The 22,500-nt window shown below is 42.6% G+C and overlaps 1 protein-coding gene across 1 annotated transcript in view; it reads right to left on the bottom strand.

Moving 5' to 3' along the window:
• Positions 1–22,500, bottom strand: part of LOC117808442 (gamma-aminobutyric acid receptor subunit gamma-3-like) — a 138,474-nt gene that overhangs the window by 100,932 nt on the left and 15,042 nt on the right. The gene's annotated exons all lie outside the window — the stretch shown is intronic.

The raw sequence follows: 22,500 nt of genomic DNA, 5'->3' as shown, positions 1-22,500 counted from the left end.
AGAGGGAAGGAAGGGAAAAAGGAATGAAAGAGAAGGAATGAAAGAAAGAAGGAATGAAAGGAAAAAGAAATGAAGGAAAGAAATAAGGAATGAAAGGAAAAAGGAATAAAAGAGAAGGAGGGAAGGAAGGGGAAAAGGAATTAAAGAAAGAAGGAGTTAAAGGAAAAAGAAATGAAGGAAAGAAATAAGGAATGAAAGGAAAAAGGAATAAAAGAGGAGGGAAGGAAGGGGAAAAGGAATTAAAGAAAGAAGAAATGAAAGGAAAAAGAAAGAAAGAAAGTGAGAAGCACAGAAAGCAAGAAGGACGGAATGAAAGAAAGAAATAAGAAAAGAGGACAGAAAGAATAAAAGAAAGAATGAATGACCCAAAAAGGAATCTACGGCAGCTCAGAGGAACCTACGAGACAAGGGAGCTCAGGGACTCCAGAAAGGTCTATGGTTAGTAACTTCAATGGGACAGGGAGAGTTAAAGTAAGTGAAGGGGGGAAGAGGGTGAGACAGGATCCCAGTGTGTCAGTCTAAGCCTATAGAAGCATAACTAAGAGCTGGTCCAAGCCTGATCCAGCTCTACTCTTCTTTCCCCTCTGATTAGGTACAAGGCTGCAAATTGAGTGAGCTGAACACTTCCATTGTAGCCAGGCTGCTCATCCAGTCACAGCATCAGAAGCTGACTGAGTGCTCTAATCGTCCAGAGCTAACACACTATTGATCTACACTGACTGACTGGGTCACTGCAATCATATCAGCCATTATTGGCTCTCTGAATATGTCTGGTGCTGACAATTAAGTCTGTGGGTGTTGGGAAAAAAAGAAAAGTGTGTGTGTGTTTGAAGTTGTCATCTGCATCTAAATTTATTCATTGCTTTTGTTTATTGGGAAGACTTTCTTTGTTTGACTTGCCTCACACACTTAAACACACAGATGATGTGGGCATTATTAAAACGTGTGACGGTGTCACAAAAAGGAAAGGTGTTTGATTCGGATGAAAGCCAGCTGTGTGTCAGAAATAGAAACACAGATCTCTGTTTCCTGTCTCTCTCCCTCTCCCTCTCCGTCGCTCGCTCCGTCACCTCACTCCGCTGTGTCTCCACTCCTTCTTCACCCTCCAAACCGTCCCCTCACTTACTATGAATTACTGGATGTTGCCGTATCAGTATTTGTGGTCCAGATTTGGAATCCACGCGGAAGTCTGACCCACTTTGCATCCTATATTAAAATCTCATATATTTGTTTCTGAAGTCTTGTCAGATTGAATTACTCCAGTGGAAGCATGAGAGCGGAGGAGGGGATGTAGGCACCACAGCAGCGTTTGGTTTCAGTGACTGCTCCTCATATCCTTGTATATTATATTCAGCAGCCCTAAATTTCCCCCGTGTTTGATGAAAGATTTAGCTCTAAGCTTTGTTTTATTAACGCAGAAAAACCACAAGAAATCAGATTTAAGACGACTTACGGAGACGGTTCAGTCTGGGTTTCTATTCTTGTCTGTTTCCCAGATAAAACACAGGATGTGTTTGCGTTTGCACTCGAACGCGGCGGTGTCATGCCACGCTGTTGATTCATGTGAAAACGACAGGAATTGGATGGGAGATAATGAGACCGTATTTGGAAATGAAGGGCGACACTTGAGGGAGCATAGGCACTGTGAGTCACTGCTTTTTCCTCCAGTCAGCAAGGTCAACAAGTACAGAAGAGGGAGGGGGAAAAAAAAGAGTGATCTCAACAAGTATTTGATTGTTACAGAATGTGGTACAACATTTATGACACACAGGGGATTTATTTAGACAACTGTGGTGACGCCAGTCCCATCAACCTGAGGTGCACTCTGTGTTTAGTTAAGTGCACCTTGCCAGATGCTCATCAAATGTCAGCACGTTATCTAGCCTCTACAACAAGGAAGCTACCAGAGAAATTAACATAATGGTTGAAGGTGCCCGGCTACAGCCCCAGTCCTCCCCGACATACCTTGGGGTGAAGCTAGACAGAACACTGTCATTCAAACAACACCTTGACAGTGTCAAGGGAAAGACCACCGCCCGTGCTGCCCTGATACGGCGCCTAGCCGGTACCACGTGGATGTGCAGCGTCACCGAGGCCCTGGTGTTCCCCGCAGCCGAGTACTGTGCCCCAGTCTGGAGCCGTAGCCCCCACGTCAAAAAGCTGGATGCCACCCTCAACACCGCCCTTTGGACTGTCTCAGGATGCCTCCGAGCCACCCCAACAAACCATGTACCTGTTCTTGCTGGAATCACTCCAGCAGGGACAAGAAGCAGCCACGCTGGCCCTTGCTCTGAAAGCACAGCTGAGTGAATCCCACCTCCTCCACAAGGTCGTCATGGAGACACCACAGCAGACACGCCTAAAGTCCCGGCGCCCCTTTGCCGCTCAGGCCCAGGAACTGCTCCGCACAACACCAGCCGACACCCCCAACGCCTCCTGGGTGAAGGCAAGATGGAGGGACCAGTGGAAGGCAGCAGAACCATCCAGGCTCCACCACTACGTTCCTGGCCAGCACCTCCCCCCGTAAGGAGTGGACAACCCTCAACCGCCTGAGGAACGGTGTGGGATGTTTTGCTGCATCAATGCAGAAGTGGGGTCTCGCAGATAGCGCCCACTGTGAATGTGGGGATCCATCACAGACTGTGGAACACGTGATGACCAGCTGCCCTAAACACCGGCCCCCCGACTGGTGATCGTGGGTTAATTGACCTTGACAATGATACACTGGACTGGCTTGCTGCAACGGAGCTGAAGGTCTAAGGACATACGACAGAAGAAGATCTAGCCTTCTAACATGGACTCATTAAGGGTGAAAATCTGCTGCAGTAAATGCTCAACATACTCTACTAATGAATGGATGAACTGGTAATGAAACATCCACGAGGCCCAACGTTGACAGCTATATGCCAACTGCAGCGAAATCCCTAGCTGGTGCAGGGTTGCAGAACTCGTGTGTGAGACCACTCTGATATCTTTGGCTTCATGTCCACCGATCATGTCTTTCGCTTTTTTCTCTGTCTATTTTTATTAGGTCACAAAACAACAAAAACAATATTCAAATCCACAGTAGCTACTGTCTCTGGAAGTTGCTGAAACGCAATAGCTGATTTGAATATAATTAATGCCTCTGACATGGCAAATAGCCAATCATGTTTAAGAATTTTAAGGTGGTCAATCAGTTTTCAGAGGTGGCCATGGCAACCCCAGGCAACCTCCTGGCTCTGCCACTGCAATAGGTTCACCTCATTCTCGGCCGCCTGGATGAAAAGACTTTGAATTTGGAGAGGAAAAACGCTTTTCCTCCGGGGGTCATCGTGGAAGTATTTTACCCGCTCTCGGTGCCTCATTTTCGGCCACGTGAGTCTGGACGTAGCCCCTGGAGCCTGGAGACAAATTCTTTGAATTTGGAGAGGAAAAACGCTTTTCCTCCAGGGGTCATCGCAGAGGTATTTAACCCTCTCTCGGTGCCTCATTTTCAGCCGCGTGAGTCCGGACGTAGCCCCTTGAGCCTGGAGGAAAATACTTTGAATTTCCCCATTGTTGAAGGAGTTCTGCGTCGCAGAGTGTGTGAAGTAATGCAACGTACCGCGACGTGATGTGACGTCGTGCTGCGAAATAAATGAATGGAATTGATCAATTGGAACGAGTTCTAAGTCGGATCCGCTTCAAAGCTAAATTTGCATGCCTCAACATGGCCCTAAACTCACCAAAATGTGTCCCAAAGTCAGTCATGGCGTAAAATTTAGGAATTCATTGCTTCCGTGCCAATACCTTCTCCAATACCGCTCCATAGCGCCCCCTAATGGCTTAAAAGGCCAGCCCCTCATTGCTACTTTCGCCTACATGTCTAAAAAAATTCTTTTGCACACCTACCATCCCAACACCTACAAAAAAAGTCCCTGGGCGTCATTGTGAAATCCCAACAGGAAGCGCAGAAATCTGAGTTGAGTGTCTGATTTTTGGCGATTCGCAGGGTACGTATTTAAGAGAACTAGTCCTGGGGTTTTTCTCCAATCCAATCCCAACGAGGCACAATCTAAAGTGAACATATTGACGATTCAAAGTTTTCAGAAAAAGTTTGGGAAATATAAAAATTGGGGGCGTGGCAGGTGCATCAAACTCTCATGTCTCGCCGTAAGCAGGAAATGGGTTTTTAGGAGCTTTAAAATGCTCACAATCTCATGCATTGGCCACATGCATTGGCCACATGCATTGGCCACATGCATTGGCCACATGCATTGGCCACATGCATTGGCCACATGCATTGGCCACATGCATGCATCGGCCACATGCATGCATCGGCCACATGCATGCATCGGCCACATGCATGCATCGGCCACATGCATGCATCGGCCACATGCATGCATCGGCCACATGCATGCATCGGCCACATGCATGCATCGGCCACATGCATGCATCGGCCACATGCATCGGCCAAAAACTTCAAAAATCTGCTTCAAAGTGCCCTCTAAAGGATTAAAACAAATGGGTGAAATACCCATCCCCAGCATCTCTCCAGCCATCAATCCACTTGCCATACTGGGACTTGGACCGGCGACCCTCCGGTTCCCAAGCCAAGTCCCTATGGACTAAGCTACTGCCGCCCAATACAAAAATAAACTAGGAATCAATCAATCAAACAATCTTTATTTGTATAGCGCCAGATCACAACAAAGAATAATTATCAGGATCAAAGCTATTGTACACGAAGGCAGCCCACTTGCCACTATTTGGGTCTTCTTCCCTTTGTACCTTCTACACCCTACTTGACAACACCCGCCACCTAGTGTGTAAACAAAGAAGTGCCACAACACTATCAAAAATTCCACCCACAACACTAATACAAATATGGCTCTAACACCCAGCATGGACCTATGGACAATTGGATCAGTGGCTGGAGAGGTGCTGTTAAATTTTGCCTGGGTGCTGCCGATGTGACCTTGAGCAAGGCACCGAACCCTCAACTGCCCAAAGTGTAAAACTTGAATTTCCCCCATGAGGATTAATAAAGTACTTTCTTCTTCTTCTTCTTCTTCTTCTTCTTCTTCTTCTTCTTCTTCTTCTTCTTCTTCTTCTTCTTCTTCTTCTTCTTCTTCTTCTTCTTCTTCTTCTTCTTCTTCTTCTTCTTCTTCTTCTTCTTCTTCTTCTTCTTCTTCTTCTTCTTCTTCTTCTTCTTCTTCTTCTTCTTCTTCTTCTTCTATCCTCATACTTGGTTTATTAGGCAAAGAGTCCATAACCCAAAGGTATGACTGCACATATGATAGGAAATATACGACGAAGGAAGGAGGTCACATCCACTACCAGAACTTCAATAGGGCAAATCGAGTGGTGCTTAACTTTGCGATCTATGTAGAATTAATCTTGTCCAACATTTGTCTGATGCTGAATTAGAAAAGAAGGATTAAAAACTGATGAAACTTTTGTTGGACTGAAAGAAAATGCTCTCTCACCCCTGGCTCAAACACTCGGCGACTTTGAGGCTGACTCGGCCCTGGCAGGCCTCCCCTCCTTGATCCTCAAAGAGCTGACATTTGGCACAGCAGTGACACCTCACCAGCTGAAAGGACAATTCTCAGCTGGGCCTCCTCAATATTTCAAGTCCAGTGACATTTCATTAGATGAAGAGGAGTTTAAGTCCCGGCAAACGCTTCCCCTCGCATCTTAGGGAGTGGGGTTAGGCGAGCTGACAATCACCTGGGGGGAAAAGGTGTAGGGGGTTCGCATGGTTGGCGCACACTGTCAGATGCACACACACACAAGCTGGTGAATGGGGTAACCTTTGAAAATGGCTTTGATGCAAATGTCTTTCACACTGTGTGTCAGTGTGTGCGTGTGTGTGTGTATGTGTGTGTGTGTTTAGAGAGACTTAATGCTTTTGGTAGTGTTACACTTAAGGTTGATTGTATTAAAGTGACAGAAATTGAACTACTTACAGGGTGAGACGAGACCCGGACATGAAGCGATATCATGCTAACCAAAACCAACATTTTAGCTAAATTGATTACCAGGAACCTACGAGACAAGGGAGCTCAGGGACTCCAAATAGGTCTATGGTTAGTAACTTTATGGGACAGGGAGAGTTAAAGTAAGTGATGAGGGGGTTGGGGGAAGGGGGTGAGATAGGATCCCTTATGCCTCTTTTTGACCAACGTGAACCGGGTTGTATTTCCGGGCAGGTGGGCTGGTTCAGAGCTGGTTGAACTCGAGCCTGTGGAAGAGGCACGTCATGGCTAATTTTTATCATCTGAGGCTTTTATCCAAAATTAAATCTGTTGTATCTTTTAATGATTTTGAGCCCTTGATTCATTCTTTTATCTGGACCCGTTTGGACTATCAATCAATCAATCTTTATTTGTATAGCGCCAAATCACAACAAACGTTATCTCAAGACGCTTTTACAAACATAGGAGGTCTAGACCACTCTATGTCAAATTATGAACAGAGACCCAACACCAAGACAGGGTAAGACTCAGTCTGACCCCACCTTAATCCATCATGAGCATTGCACATCGCAGTATTTAGCTAGTTACAGTGGTGAGGAAAAACTTCCTTTTAACAGGCAGAAACCTCAGGCAGATCCAGACTCATGTTAGACAGACATCATGCCTCGACTGAGTTGGGTCTGGAAAGACAGATAGAGGAGAATAAGAGAGAGAGGGAGTGGTGATAGTGATGAGACGAGTCGTAGAAGCTGTTGCCGCTGGAGTCCAGCACGTCCGTATCAGCTGGAGTCCAGATCGTCCACAGCAGGAGGACGTCTACGGCAGCTCAGAGGAATCTACGAGACAATGGAGCTCAGGGACTCCAGAAAGGTCTATGGTTAGTAACTTTAATGGGACAGGCAGAGTTAAAGTAAGTGATGAAGGGGTTGGGGGGAAGAAGGTGAGCTAGGATCCCAGTGTGTCAGTGTGCCAGTTCCCCCGGCAGTCTAGGCCTATAGCAGCATGACAAAAGCTGGTCCAAGCCTGATCCAGCTCTAACTATAAGCTTTATCAAAAAGGAAAGTTTTAAGTCTACTCTTAAAAGTGGAGAGGGTGTCTGCCTCCCGGACCCTGACTGGTAGATGATTCCAAAGGAGAGGGGCCTGATAACTGAAGGTTCTACCTCCCACACTACTTTTAGAGATTATAGGTACAACTAGCAAGCCTGCATGTTGGGAGCGTAGAGTTCTAGAGGGGGACTACTGTAATGCACTTTACACTGGGATTAACCAGGCCTCCCTCGCTCGCCTACAGGTAGTCCAAAACACGGCTGCTTGCCTTTTAACAAGAACCCGCAAGCATGAGCATATCAGCCCCGTCCTCGCAAATCCCTCCACTGGCTCCCTGTCCATTTTAGAATTCATTTTAAGATGTTTGTTTTTAAGTCACTACATGGTCTGGCACCTCAGTACTTATCTGACCTCATAAACATCTACGCCCCCTCCAGAGCACTGAGGTCTGCTGATGAGATGTGTCTTGTGCCAAAAAGCCAACAAAAGACAAGGGGTGAGCTCCAGTGGTAGCTCCTAAACTGTGGAATGAGCTACCCACCCAAGTCAAAATGGCCTGTTTGTCTTTTTATTTAGTGTATTTTACATTTTACTATTATTTATTTCTACTGTTGGTATTTGTTCTGCAGCACTTTGGTAACCTTGTTGTTTTTAAAATGTGCTATATAAATCAAATGGATTGGATGACGTCAAATTTACATGACCACTTTTCCCAGCAGTGCTAACTTGAACTTTCGCGCCAGCTCCCTCGGTAGTTTAAGCCTATAGCAGCATCACTAAGAGCTGGTCCAAGCCTGATCCAGCTCTAACTATAAGCTTTATCAAAAAGGAAAGTTTGAAGCCTACTCTTAATAAATAGAGGGTGTCTGCCTCCAGGACCCTGATGATTCCAAAGGAGAGGGGCCTGATAACTGAAGGTTCTACCTCCCATACTACTTTTAGAGACTTTAGGTACGACGAGCAGGCCTGTTACATGATAACATAATGTCTATGGTTAGTAACTTTAATCGGATAGGGAGAGTCAAAGTAAGTGATTAGTGGGGATGATAGGATCCCAGTGTGTCAGTCTAAGCCTATAGCAGCATAACTAAGAGCTGGTCCAAGCCTGATCCAGCTCTAACTATACGCTTTATCAAAAAGGAAAGTTTGAAGCCTAGTCTTAATAAATAGAGGGTGTCTGCCTCCCGGACCCTGATGATTCCAAAGGAGAGGGGCCTGATAACTGAAGGTTCTACCTCCCATACTACTTTTAGTGTCCTTAGGTACGACCAGCAGGCCTGTTACATGATAACATAATGCATTAAGGTCTATGGTTAGTACCTTTAATCGGACAGGGAGAGTTAAAGTAAGTGATTAGTGGGGAAGATAGGATACCAGTGTGTCAGTCTAAGCCTATAGCAGAAGCCTACTCTTAAAAGTAGAGAGGGTGTCTGCCTTCTGGACCCTGACTGGTAGATGATTCCAAAGGAGAGGGTCCTGATAACTGAAGGCTCTTCCTCCCATACTACTTTTAGAGACAAGCAGGCCTGCATGTTGGGGGTGTAGCGTTCTAGAGGGGTAATAGGGCACAATGAGCTCTTTTAATACTTAAAGATGATGTTGTTGGTTTCCTGCCCTATTCACTGTGTTCTGTCTAAAAAATTAAAGGTATGAAATCCCCAAAATATAACTTAAAAAAAAAAAAAAATCTGATGTTTTTGAGACATTTCAACATCCTTAAGGCTCAAACAATCTGCTTAAGATGTCAGCTAACTGCCATGTGCAGAAATGCTGTTAGGAATATTTGCAAATTTATGCAGTTCCCTGCTTCTTTCTATAAATACATGCAAACCGTCTGAGGAGGCCCTGACCAGAAATAACATCTTAATTCTTTTCATCTGTTTGTTTCAACTCCCCCTAAAAAAAGAAAAGGTTGTGAAGCTCTCCTACCTTCAGCATTCCCGAGGTAATGAGAAGCCAAGGAGGAATGGCCAAGCAATCATGTAACGCCGTGAAGTGGGTGGCTGATAGCAAAGTGTAGTGCATTAGGTGGTAATAAGACCAAGCTGGGTCTGGATCATGGCTGACACGTTTCCCATCCCTGTGAGGTCTAACCATTTAATCGATTTCCACCTGTGTCTCTCATGTCCACTCCACTCCAGCCAAAGTGGTGTTGGTTAGCCAAGGATCTGGGTGCATTGAGGATGGGGGAGACACTGTTTCCCTTCAATATTTTCTGGTGATGAGATACAAACCCGGGCCCTGAGGAGTAAAGTACAAAGACCATAACTTAAAGCTCATGATACACACTTTGGGGAGAAGCAGGGAGATAGGATCCTGGTGTGTCAGTGTGCCAGTCTTAGCCTATAGCAGCATAACTAAGAGCTGGTCCAAGCCTGATCTAGCTCTAACTATAAGCTTCAATCAATCAATCTTTATTTGTATAGCGCCAAATCACAACAAATGTTATCTCAAGACTCTTTTACAACCAGAGCAGGTCTAGACCACTCTATGTCAAATTATGAACAGAGACCCAACACCAAGACAGGGTAAGACTCAGTCTGACCCCACCTTAATCCACCATGAGCATTGCACCTCACAGTATTTAGCTAGTTACAGCGGAGAGGACAAACTTCCTTTAACAGGCAGAAACCTTGAGAAGGACCAGACTCATGTTAGGCAGACATCTGCCTCGACCCAGTTGGGTCTGGAAAGAGGGATAGAGGAGAATAAGAGAGAGAGAGAGAGAGAGGTGATAGTGATGAGACGAGTAGTAGAAGCTGTTGCCGCTGGAGTCCAGCACGTCCGTATCAGCTGGAGTCTGGAACGTCCACAGCAGGAGGAACCTACGAGACAAGGGAGCTCAGGGACTCCAGAAAGGTCTATGGTTAGTAACTTTAATGGGACAGGGAGAGTTAAAGGAAGTGATGAGGGGGTTGGGGAAAGGGGGTGAGATAGGATCCCAGTGTGTAAGTGTGTCAGTTCCCCCGGCAGTCTAAGACTATAGCAGTATAACTAAGACCTGGTCCAAGCCTGATCCAGCTCTAACTATAAGCTTTATCAAAAAGGAAAGTTTGAAGCCTACTCTTAAAAGTAGAGAGGGTATCTGCCTCCCACACCCTGACTGGTAGATGATTCCAAAGGAGAGGGGCCTGATAACTGAAGGCTCTACCTCCCATACTACTTTTAGAGACTTTAGGTACGACCAGCAGGCCTGCATGTTGGGAGCGTAGTGTTCTAGAGGGGTAATGGGGCACTACAAGCTCTTCATTTCCAGTCTACTCTGTCAGGACAAGCTTAAAAGGCCATGCCAAAGAATCAAGAGGTAAGTGGTCTGGGCGGACAACAGGACCAGAGAGTCTCGCAAAGGAACTGGTAACTGGTGTGATCTTCACTCATTACCTCAATGCAGCATTTTCCTGCTGTATCATCCATTTCTCTCCTCCAGACTACAACCTCTACTTGTAGACCCTCTGTCTTACTGTAATGCAGAATGTTTTTAATAGTGTGCAGGCTCTCCAGCTGTGCACACATACATTCATCTGTTTGTGCTTGTTATTCTGCTGGCTGTGTGTGTGTGTGTGTGTGTGTATGTGCCAGGCCCTGTGTTTTGATTGCTCCCTGGTAGCGAGCTCAAGGTTTTCGCATTGATCCGATGTAAGCTTCCATTTAAGACTCTGAAGCATTTCATGACTCTTCTCCTTTAGAGCATTTAGGTGGGAGAGACCAGGGTACTTTGTCATAAACAGGTGTTCAGGGCTCTGGTAGGCTGGTTTTCTATGGAGATATTCGTGACCACAATTTACTTTCACGTAATACCATTCGCTAATCATAGCATCTATTAAGTGTGGCTAATTTCTTCTTCTTTGGCTATTTAATGCAGTTAGCATTCTTCTTCTTCTGTTACTTAATGCGGTTAGCAAACAGCTTTAAGACACTCTATAGCCACCGTCTGGCGGGAGTACTGTATTACAACAAGGCACCCGTAAAACGATGAAAAATTGTACTTTTAAAATGAGAAATTATTCAAATTAACTCTTTTTACAAAGTGAACGAATTTTCCAAAAATCATTGCCCATCCTTATCTCAAACCCCAAAATAGCAATGCTACTCAACTTTATTTATAAAGCACCTTTCATACATAAAAACATGCAGCCCATAGTGCTTCACAGAATACAGCAATGGTAAAATTAAAAAATGCATAATTTTAAATAAAATACTTAAAAAAAAAAAAAAAAATCAACACAATAAAATTAATAAAATATGTAACAGTGGAAAGAAAAGTTAAAAATAAGGTAGAGTTAAAAAGATCAGATGAACACAAGAATTACATAGATAAATAAATAATTAAATTTTATAAATAAATAAATATTTTTATAAATAAGATAAATCCGTGTTAAAGCAATGATTAAAATAATAATGATGAAAATAATAATAATAATAATAATAATAATAATGCAGTCCAGGGCTAAAAAATATACTACTCCAAATTAAAAGCTAGATTAAAAAGGTAAGTCTTAAATTAACTTTTAAAAACACACAAAGAGCTTGTTGTTTTAAAGGTGACATATCATGCAAAATCGACTTGTATAAAATACAACTCAACCCCTCCTCTGTTTTTCATTCCCTGCACACGTGTGCTAACAAGGAGCTTAGGAGGGAGGCATGCTAGTTGTAGGCTGTCTTAACAAACACAAAGGTCGCTTTGACTCCCCACGTCTGCAGATTTGAAGATCTAGTGGATGATTTTTATTTTTCGTGGCTAGTTAGCATAGCCACATAGCTACATGTTCGTAGCTGTGTACCAAGACACACGTCGACATGCTGACAAATAAAACCACAAGAAACACTAAATCTGTGACCAATCGTTCAGATAGGCCACATCTATTTCCTGAGGGGGCGTGGTCAGAGAGCTCATTCTCATTTAAAGGCACAGACACAGAAAACAGCGTGTTCTGAGCAGCGCTGAAAAAGAGGGGTTTACAGGTAGACCAAAATCTGATTTCAAAGTGTTTTTTTGAGCATTAACTTTAAAGACATGTTTTGTGGACCTCTTAGACCAATATATTTTGATGAAAAAGAACATAATATGTCACCTTTAATGTCCAGAGGCAGAGAGTTGCACAGCTTAGGGGCAGACACACGAGGAACATTTAAAAGGGAAGCATTCGAGGACTTCATTGATCAGGTAGGAACATAAAATGACAGGAGATCAGTCATGTATGGAGGAGCAAGGCTGTTAAGAGCTGCAAAAAATACCTTAGATTTACCACTTGAGTCATTGTTGTGTGCAAACACATGAAAAAATATGGTGAAATCAATATTACATAATTGTTGTCGCTGGCACCCAATTATACAGGCTGGGAGTGTGTTGGGGGAAATTGCATCTGAGTACCAATCCAGGGTATAACCACATTAACTGATATCATGGAACTCATCTAATGCTAATTATAATCATGGAAAAATATAGTCTTCAGTTATATCCCAGGGTTCTCCTCAGATAAGTCAGAGGGCTTTCCATTTTGCATCCATAATCTTCAACCGTGTGTGGACAACGTCGTGAAGTCACACATTAGCATGAGTGACAAACTCACTTTCAATTCAATTTAAAACTAATTAGAACAACGAATGGATGATATGCTCCTCATTTACAAGTGAAAGCAGGTATAAGAGGATGTTGGTATACTAATTTCATTCTTCTTTTGCAAAAAATGGAAATGGAATTTAGAGATCATTTGTTAAATGCCCTCTTCACTGAATGCACAAACGTGTGTGTCTGTGCAACTCCCCTCCTTCGCTGTGTTATTGCTCGGTGTAAGCCGTGTGATTGCCTGGTGGTGATTCATAAGCAGTGAGACCTTTCCCTTTGCCGAGTTCTCATTAAACCTCACAGGCAGGAGGAACACCTTCCTTTCCCCAGATCTTTTATATTGGATTCAGAGAGCTGAATACAAGCTGGAACAGTACAGTATGTGCTCTCTCTCTCTCTCAGCTACTCACACACCTACATGCACAAACACAAATACAGCCGCTCTGTAAACACACCTACACAACCAGTCAATATCTGTCTGATGGGAAAGGCTTTTCATTGAGACTAACAGCACTTTTTATGTATTCATAAAGACAATATGAATTTCTTCCTCTGAAGACTTGATGTTAGCCTTCACCCCTGAGAGGGAAATAAGTTTCAATCAATATTACATTTAGTCTAGTGAACAAACAGACCTTGGTTGACAAGTGAGGCTGCACTGTTCAGTTTCAGCAGTCTGGTATGAGAAGGATTTGCCTCGTCAGGTATTAAAGTATTAGCTTAAAAAGATGTGGACACAGCTAGAGAGGGGGAAGTGTTGACGGCTTTGCTTTGGACTCACAATAGTTACTGTTGTTATTTATGTCGGAACAATGGATGCTATCTAAAACTGTGCAGCAATATGAAATGGGATTGATAAGTTGAAAAGAGCTGTCACAGCTCCCTTTATAGACCGTTTAACTCATTGTTAGGCTGCTCAGTCTGGCACTTCATTGTTTTGGTTGATTTTAACAGTGGAATACACAGGACTCACCTCTCTAAAGTCAGTTCCTCCAGGATTTTGCAAGTTTTTTGGGGGGGGGATTGTTGCGGCCCAAAAAGCCTGATTTTGTGACAGCTTTTTGAAAAAATTGCGGTGAAAGTTGCGATTTGTTTTGTGTTGCTTTTTCCCCCCAGATAACATCTCAGGGGCAAGTAAATACGCAAAATTACAGTTGTTTTTAGAAAACATTCTTGATGTGGCAAATGTGACTGTATTTTGATTATCTTGATTCACAGAAAAATGCCATGAAAGGGCCGTATTGCATAGTCTAGATTTAGTCACATTGTAGTCTAGTTTTAGTCGGCAGAAACTCAAAACATTTAATCCTAGTTTTTGTTACAATTTAGTTTAGTTTTAGTTTAGTTTTAGTCTAGTTGTGGTCACATTTTAGTCACGTTTTAGTCTGCGGTACTCAAAACATTTTAGTCTAGTTGTAGTCACATTTAGTCTAGTTGTAGTCACATTTAGTCTTGTTGTAGTCACATTGTAGTCTAGTTTTAGTCTAGTTGTAGTCACATTTAGTCTAGTTTTAATTACATTTTAGTCAAGTTTTAGTCAGCGGAAACCTAAAACATTTAAGTCTAGTTGTAGTCACATTTTAGTCTACTTTTTGTCACACTTTAGTCAAATTTTTGTCGAGGATTAATCAAAACATTTAAGTCTACTTGTAGTAACATTTAAGTCTAGTTTGAGTCACATTTACATTTTAGTCTAGTTTTAGTCACATTTAGTCTAGTTTTAGTCACATTTTAGTCACATTTTAGTCAGTGGAAACCTAAAACATTTAAGTCTAGTTGTAGTCACATTTTAGTCTAGTTTTAGTCACATTTTAGTCTAGTTTTTGTTGAGGATTAATCAAAACATTTAAGTCTACTTGCAGTAACATTTTAGTCTAGTTTGAGTCACATTTACATTTTAGTCTAGTTTGAGTCACATTTACATTTTAGTCTAGCTTGAGTCACATTTACATTTTAGTCTAGTTTGAGTCACATTTACATTTTAGTCTAGTTTGAGTCACATTTACATTTTAGTCTAGCTTGAGTCACATTTACATTTTAGTCTAGTTTGAGTCACATTTACATTTTAGTCTAGTTTTAGTCACATTTAAGTCACATTTTAGTCAGCGGAAACCTAAAACATTTAAGTCTAGTTTTAGTCACATTTGAGGCTAGTTTAAGTCTAGTTGTAGTCACATTTAGTCTAGTTTTAGTCACATTTACATTTTAGTCTAGTTTTAGTCTAGTTTTAGTCACATTTTAGTCTAGTTTTAGTCACATTTTAGTCTAGTTTTAGTCACATTTTAGTCTAGTTTAAGTCTAGTTGTAGTCACATTTAGTCTAGTTTTAGTCACATTTTAGTCTAGTTTTAGTCTAGTTTTAGTCACATTTTAGTCTAGTTTTAGTCACATTTTAGTCAAGTTTTAGTCACATTTTAGTCTAGTTTTAGTCTAGTTTTAGTCACATTTTAGTCTAGTTTTAGTCACATTTTAGCCTAGTTTTAGTCTAGTTGTAGTCACATTTAGTCTAGTTTTAGTCACATTTTAGTCAAGTTTTAGTCACATTTTAGTCTAGTTTTAGTCACATTGTAGTCTAGTTGTAGTCACATTTTAGTCTAATTGTAGTCACATTTTAGTCTAGTTGTTGTCACATTTTAGTCTAGTTGTTGTCACATTTTAGTCTAGTTGTTGTCACATTTAAGTCTAGTTGTAGTCACATTTAAGTCTAGTTTTTGTCACATTTTAGTCTAATTTTTGTCGAGGATTAATCAAAACATCTAAGTCTACTTGTAGTAACATTTAAGTCTAGTTTGAGTCACATTTACATTTTAGTCTAGTTTGAGTCACATATTAGTCTAGTTTTAGTCACATTTACATTTTAGTCTAGTTTTAGTCACATTTACATTTTAGTCTAGTTTGAGTCACATTTACATTTTAGTCTAGTTTGAGTCACATATTAGTCTAGTTTAAGTCACATTTACATTTTAGTCTAGTTTGAGTCACATATTAGTCTAGTTTAAGTCACATTTACATTTTAGTCTAGTTTTAGTCACATTTACATTTTAGTCTAGCTTTAGTCACATTTACATTTTAGTCTAGTTTTAGTCACATTTACATTTTAGTCTAGTTTTAGTCACATTTACATTTTAGTCTAGTTTTAGTCACATTTACATTTTAGTCTAGTTTTAGTCACATTTACATTTTAGTCTAGCTTTAGTCACATTTACATTTTAGTCTAGTTTTAGTCACATATACATTTTAGTCTAGTTTTAGTCACATTTACATTTTAGTCTAGTTTTAGTCATATTTACATTTTAGTCTAGTTTTAGTCACATTTTAACTCTAAAAAAAAAAAGGATGTCCGAATTAGCTTCTTTGGGACCCCAAATTAATCTCAGCAGCCCTAAAAGAGTAGGGGTGTAACGATTCATCTCCTACATCGAATGTATCGATTTGTATTCCTATGGAAACAACACATTGGATTGAAGCACGGCAGGCTTTATATGGATGTGTTTTTTTTTTTGCCCTTTTAATGATAAAGACGTTAAACGTTACTCAATTCAGGCTGCCTGTCTGTGACGTCATCGTCAGCAGACAACACAACATAGCATGGCGGAAATGATCAAGCCACCGTTGCAGTCCAGTGTGTGGAAACACTTTGGCTTTTGCCCTCGCTGTTTGTAGGATATGTAAAGGATATGTAAAGGTCAGGTAAAGTTACCACGGCAACACCACAAATCTATCCAACCACCTGCTAAGGCACCATGGGATTTGACACAACGCAGACCATCCAGGCACCTCTTGCAGCGTCCCCTTGTCTCTTAGGTTATCTGCAAAGACATGTGACCCTACAGTGCGGTTGAAAAGTTACTGAAATGATAAATGTACACATCAAATTGTTAAAAGAATCATTACACCCCTATAAAAGAGACAACATTAATAATAAGGGATGTCCCAATGAACTTCTTTGGCCTTGAATATCTGCCGATACCAAGTTTAGATCTGATACTTGTATTGGCCTAGATAATAGTTGCTCTTTTTCATCAACATATATTGGTCTAAGAGGTCCCCAAAACAGGTCTTTAAAGTTTATGCACATAAAAACACTTTGAAATCAGATTTTGGTCTGCCTGTAAACCCCTCTTTTTCAGCCCTGCTCAGAACAGGCAAAAAGGTAACCACCTAATCAGGGGTCTCAGAGCTGTCCAGCTCCTGCAAATACTCAAAGAATGAGTCCCACATCTTGTGAAATTCCCTCAGGGAGCCTCTCACTAAATGTCTGACTTTCTCCAACTTCACAAAGTGAAGAATGTCCCTTGACCACACTATATGGGAAGGAGGCGTGGAGGATTTCCATTTAAGCAGTATTAAGCGTCTGGCTAAAAGAGCGACGAAGGCCATGAAGGTGGTTTCTCGAGAAGAGAGTGGTGACTCGTGTCTGTGCCTTTAAATGAGAATGAGCTCTCTGGCCACGCCCCCTCAGGAAGTGGATGTCCCCTCAGCTCTCCAGCACGTTGATCTAATGTTTACATGTTGGCTGAATATACACGGCTGCTCACACACCCGGGTACAAAATCTGATCCTGACTGAGAGGCGCCTGCAGCAGGACCTTTCTGAACCATTGGTCACAGATTCTGTGTTTCTTGTTGTTTTATTTGTCAGCATGTCGACGTGTGTCTTGGTACACACCTACAAACATGTAGCTATGTGGCTATGCTAACTAGCGCTAGCACTTTTCCATGAAAAATAAAAATCATCCACTAGATCTTCAAATCTGCAGACGTGGGGAGTAAAAGCGACCTTTGTGTTTCTTAAGACAGCCTACAACTAGCATGCCTCCCTCCTAAGCTCCTTGTTAGCACACATGTGTGCAGGGAATGAAAAACAGAGGAGGGGTTGAGTTGTATTTTATACAAGTCTATGGTCTGAACAAGCTCCGAGCTCTGACTTCAGTTACAGACCGGCTTGTTTCAGCACACATTTACAGAAAGGTGGAGAAATCAGAACAGGGGCAGAATGGATTCTTTTCATTTTCAGGGGGTTTGTAGACATGCCAGGGACACAGATTTCAGGTAGAGAACCATTAAAAAGTCCATTTTGCATGATATGTCACCTTTAAGAGGATTGAGTTGCACACCGTTTTTATTTCTAAATAAATGAGTGCAACATTTGTTCAGATTATTCCATTTCACTAAATCCAGCTAGCATTGCATGCTCTACCCAATGACACCCATGAAACTGGTGGGCATGCAATACAGCGTGCTCAAACTCAAGGTAATACTGCCATGAGCACAACTGTCAAGAGATGGTGCAATTCACAATGGCGTCCTCCGCCTTGCTGTTAGACAAAGAACATGAATATCTGATGGCAGCAAGGTCTTACCCCACCTTAATCCACCATGAGCTTTGCACCTCGCAGTATTTAGCTAGTTACAGTGGCGAGGACAAACTTCCTTTAACAGGCAGAAACCTCCAGCAGGACCAGACTCATGTTAGACACACATCTACTGAGACCGAGTTGGGGTTGGAAAGAGGGATAGAGGAGAATAAGAGAGAGAGATGATAGTGAAAGAGAAGGAATGGAAGATGGAGAGAGAGAGAGAAAAGGAGAAAGAGAGAGACTCTGTTCCCCCACAGTGTATTGATGCACTGTTATCATATGTGGATTCGCCCCAATTGTGGATCCTCATCCTGGCTGTGTTTGTCATGTCTCATTTTCAAGGTGAATACATTATGTTTATGTGTGATTATCAATGCAGAGAGGGAGAGAGAGGAGGGTAAGGGAGGGAGAGGGGAATACGTTTAGCCAAGAACAAAAGACAGCATCCTTTGACAATCTAGTTTTTAATGTGTTTCCTGAATATTCTATGTTCCCAAGGCTGATGCAATCTCTTGAGGGGCTGAGCACCCCTACAGGTCCAATCTTAAAATCGCCCCAGTCTAAAGTCATGGAACACTATGTGCTCACAACCAGGATCTGAAATTAACTTTTGACAGGCAAGTCATTTTTTTTGTCTGCCCCTCAGATTTTCTAACTGCCACTTTTGAAATGTATGCGCCAATTGAAAGAAAAAAATATTTAGACATCATTTAGTTGTTTGTGTGTCTTGGATGATTGGTGGTCTTTTACGGCCCTTCAACTTCATATGTACCTTCTCGTCTGTCCATTGGTAATGTCAACTCCTTACAGACTGAGCAGTGCATTAGCCCTTCCTACTCATCTGCGCTGTTGAGATTGATGCGTCGTGCTCTGGCATCCAGCAAAAATAGAACTCAACGGAGTGGATCCAGTGGAAGTTAACACATTGACTAGAATAGAAACCTATCAGATCCAGTGCTGTGACGGCTCAGAAATGGACCGGATGCACGGATCTGGTGGAATTTGGCCGTTAGGAGGGGCACCAATTAGTGGATGTAGCCATGTCCTAATAATAATGAACACATTTACAGCATCAAGAACCAAAGTGCTCACTAAAACATGGGTCAAAAACTATGCCATAAGGGTGGCGTTGGCCTAGCGGTTCAAGCGTATGCCCATATACAGAGGCTATACTACTAGTTGCAGCTGTCACTGGTTCGAGTCCTGGCCTTGACCATTTGCTACATTTCTTCCCCTGCTCTCTCAGCTGTCCTGTCAAATAAAGGCAATATTGCCCCAAAATGTGACTTAGTCTGGACCAAATCCTGACTGATGGCAGTCCATTCTTGCATAATCAATGCTTGGAGTTTGTCAGAATTTGTGGGTTTTTGATTGTCCACCCGCCTCTTGAGGATTGACCACAAGTTCTCAATGGGATTAAGATCTGGGGAGTTTCCTGGCCATGTTTTGTTCCCCGTGCCATTTTGTTATGACTTTTGCTTTATGGCAAGGTGCTCCATCTTGCTGGAAAAGGCATTCTTCATCACCAAACTGCCCTTGGATGGTTGGGAGAAGTTGCTCTCAGAGGACGTTCTGGTACCATTCTTTATTCATGGCTGTGTTTTTAGGCAAGATTGTGAGAGAGCCCACTCCCTTGACCGAAAAGCAACCCCACACATGAATGGTCTCAGGATGCTTCACTGTTGGCAAGAGACAGGACTGATGGTAGCGCTCACCTCGTCTTCTCCGAACAAGCCTTCCTCCAGATGCCCCAAACAATGGGAAAGGAGATTCATCAGAGAAAATGACTTTACCCCAGTCCTCAGCAGTCCAGTCCCTGTACCTTCTGCAGAATATCAGTCTGTCCCTGATGTTTTTACTGGAGAGAAGTGGCTTCTTTGCTGCCCTCCTTGACACCAGGCCTTCCTCCAAAAGTCTTCGCCTCACTGTGCGTGCAGATGCACTCACACCTGCCTGCTGCCATTCCTGAGCAAGCTCTGCACTGGTGGTGGCCCGATCCTGCAGCTGTAACACCTTCAGGAGACGGTCCTGGCGCTTGCTGGACTTTCTTGGGCGCCCTGGAGCCTGTTTGGCAACAATTGAACCTCTCTCCTTGAAGTTCTTGATAATTTCATAGACAGTTGACTGAGGTGCAATCTTACTCGCTGCTATAAACTTCCCTGTTAGGCCCTTTTTGTGCAATGCAATGATGGCTGCACGTGTTTCCTTGCAGGTAACCATGGCTAACAGATGAGGAACAATGGTGTCATGCACCATCTTCCTTTTAAAGTGTCCAGTCACTCAATCATGACAGATTGATCGCCAGCCTTGTCCTCATCAACACCCACACCTGTGTTAATGTGTGTGACACCTGTGTGTCATTGAAATGATGTTAGCTGGTCCTTTTGTGGCAGGGCTGAAATGCAGTGGAAATGTGTTTTTGGTGATAAAGTTCATTTTCAAGGCAAAGAGGGACTTTGCAATTAATTGCAGTTGCCTCATAACATTCTGGAGTATATGCAAATTGCCATTATAAAAACTGAAACAGCAGACTTTGTAAAAATTAATAGTTGTGTCATTCTCAAAACTTTTGGCCATGACTGTAGAAGTCACCGCATTTGCGAGGGCTTTTGCTACATGCTAAAACCGTCTTTGATTTCCTTTTACTTAAAAGAAACTGAAGTGAACAGATTGAGAATATTTTGTTCTAAAATAAGGCACATATTGATCAAGCTTTCCTTTGGGAACATCATTTCCTGCTGAAAAGTGATACATTGCAAAATATAGCAATATATCTTATAGCAATACTAGCATATCACTAAAGCATCATTTTAACCACACAGTTGAAGAAATATATTCACTACATGACTTCTTAACAAATTTGAAAACGACTGTTAACATATTTTTTCAAATATTCACAGAAATGCAACTTGCATAATAATTTGGAACACTGTGTATTTTATAGGGGTGGCGTTGTCCTAGTGGTTTAAGTGTACGCCCATATACAGAGGCTATGATAATAATAATAATAATAAACTGATATTTATATAGTGCCTTTCAAGAAACCCAAGGTGGCTTCACAGGGTCAGGTAGGGGGTCTGGGGGGTAGGTGGGGATATCTAATGAGGAAAGGCCTCGAGGAAAAGGTATGTTTTGATTGCTTTCTTAAAAGTGTCCAGGGTTGGGACGCTGCGGATGTCAGGAGGGAGAGAGTTCCACAGAGTAGGGGCTGCCCCACTGAAGGCTCTGTCCCCGAAGGTCCACAGCTTAGTCCGGGGGGATGGAGAGGACACCCAGGTCCGAAGACCTTAGGTTCCAGGGTGGAGTTTGTTTGTGGAGGAGGTCAGCCAGGTATTGGGGGGCAAGGGCATGCAGGGATTTGTAGGTGAGGAGGAGGAGCTTATAGGTGATTAAGTATTTTACAGGAAGCCAGTGGAGGTGAATGAGAGTGGGGGGGTGCTAATGTGCCTCGACCATTTTCTGCATGTCTTCCCTCGCTCCCTCAGCTGTCCTGCCAAATAATGGCAACAATGCCCCCAAAACATGACTTTGAAAAAAAACTTCTGTAGTAGAAGTCACCACATGTGCTCAGTATAACACCCATGAAAGCTATTCTCCAAATGAACTAAAAAGTCTTCCTTGTGCCCCGGTTGACAGAGTCAGGGAGCACGTCTCCACCGCCTTTATTTTGAAAGTTAGAGAGATGTGAGGTTTCAGGATAGCGTCTGACCACTGAGGCCTGCAGTCCTCCTCAGATGCTAAACATATGGGAGTTGGATGGTCATCTGGGATATGTATGTCTCTGTGTGTGTGCATGTGTGTGTGTGTGTGTGTGTGTGTGTGTGTTTTCTGGGGCTGACAATGCCTAATGCATTTGTCATGCCAGCTAAGCCAAGCGGGCATAACAGCCTTTTGTTTTAATGGAGGCCCACAGGGTGATGTGGTAATACAGATGGGGCCTGTCATGCTTTTCTAAAAAGCAAGGCAATGAGGAGGAGGAGGATGAGAAATATAAAGACAAGAAAGAAAAGAGTCGTTTGTCCTCTGTGGATCATGGCTCCTCCACAGGATGAGCGAAACTGGGTTAGGTATGGGGAGGTAGAACCGGTTTCTCACGTACTGATGAGAGGTGTTCTCTTCGAACTTTGTTTGCCCCCTTTGATAAAACAAGGGAAAAACAAGCTCTCACAAGCGCACAAGGAAACAAACAATCGCAACGAAGTAAAGAGAATATGTCCTGAATATTCTCCCTTTCACGAGGGTTGTTATTACCTATGCATCATGAATCTGCCATGCGTTGTTTTGTCATGTGTCAGGTCAGCTCAGCCTCTGTGGTGGTTGTGTTTGTTCACCCTTGCTCCCAGAGAGAAGAAAACACTGGTTTGTGTTTCCGGATTTAACCATCCACAATGAGCAACTCCAGCTGGAATCAGTGACATTCTGTAAGTCAGGACGCAATATCTGTAAGGATGTTAAGATTGTTTTAGTCCACAGTTCTTCTACCTTGAACAAACACTGTGGTGTAAATTAAGGCCGATCCCTTCAGGTTGTTACAGTTTTCAACCTGCGAAGCTGCAACAAATCAGCTTTATACGCCAGTCTT

Source organism: Notolabrus celidotus, chromosome 24 (genome assembly GCF_009762535.1).
Source record: "Notolabrus celidotus isolate fNotCel1 chromosome 24, fNotCel1.pri, whole genome shotgun sequence".
Classification (NCBI taxonomy): domain Eukaryota; kingdom Metazoa; phylum Chordata; class Actinopteri; order Labriformes; family Labridae; genus Notolabrus; species Notolabrus celidotus.
This window is presented reverse-complemented; position numbering and strand designations above follow the sequence as displayed.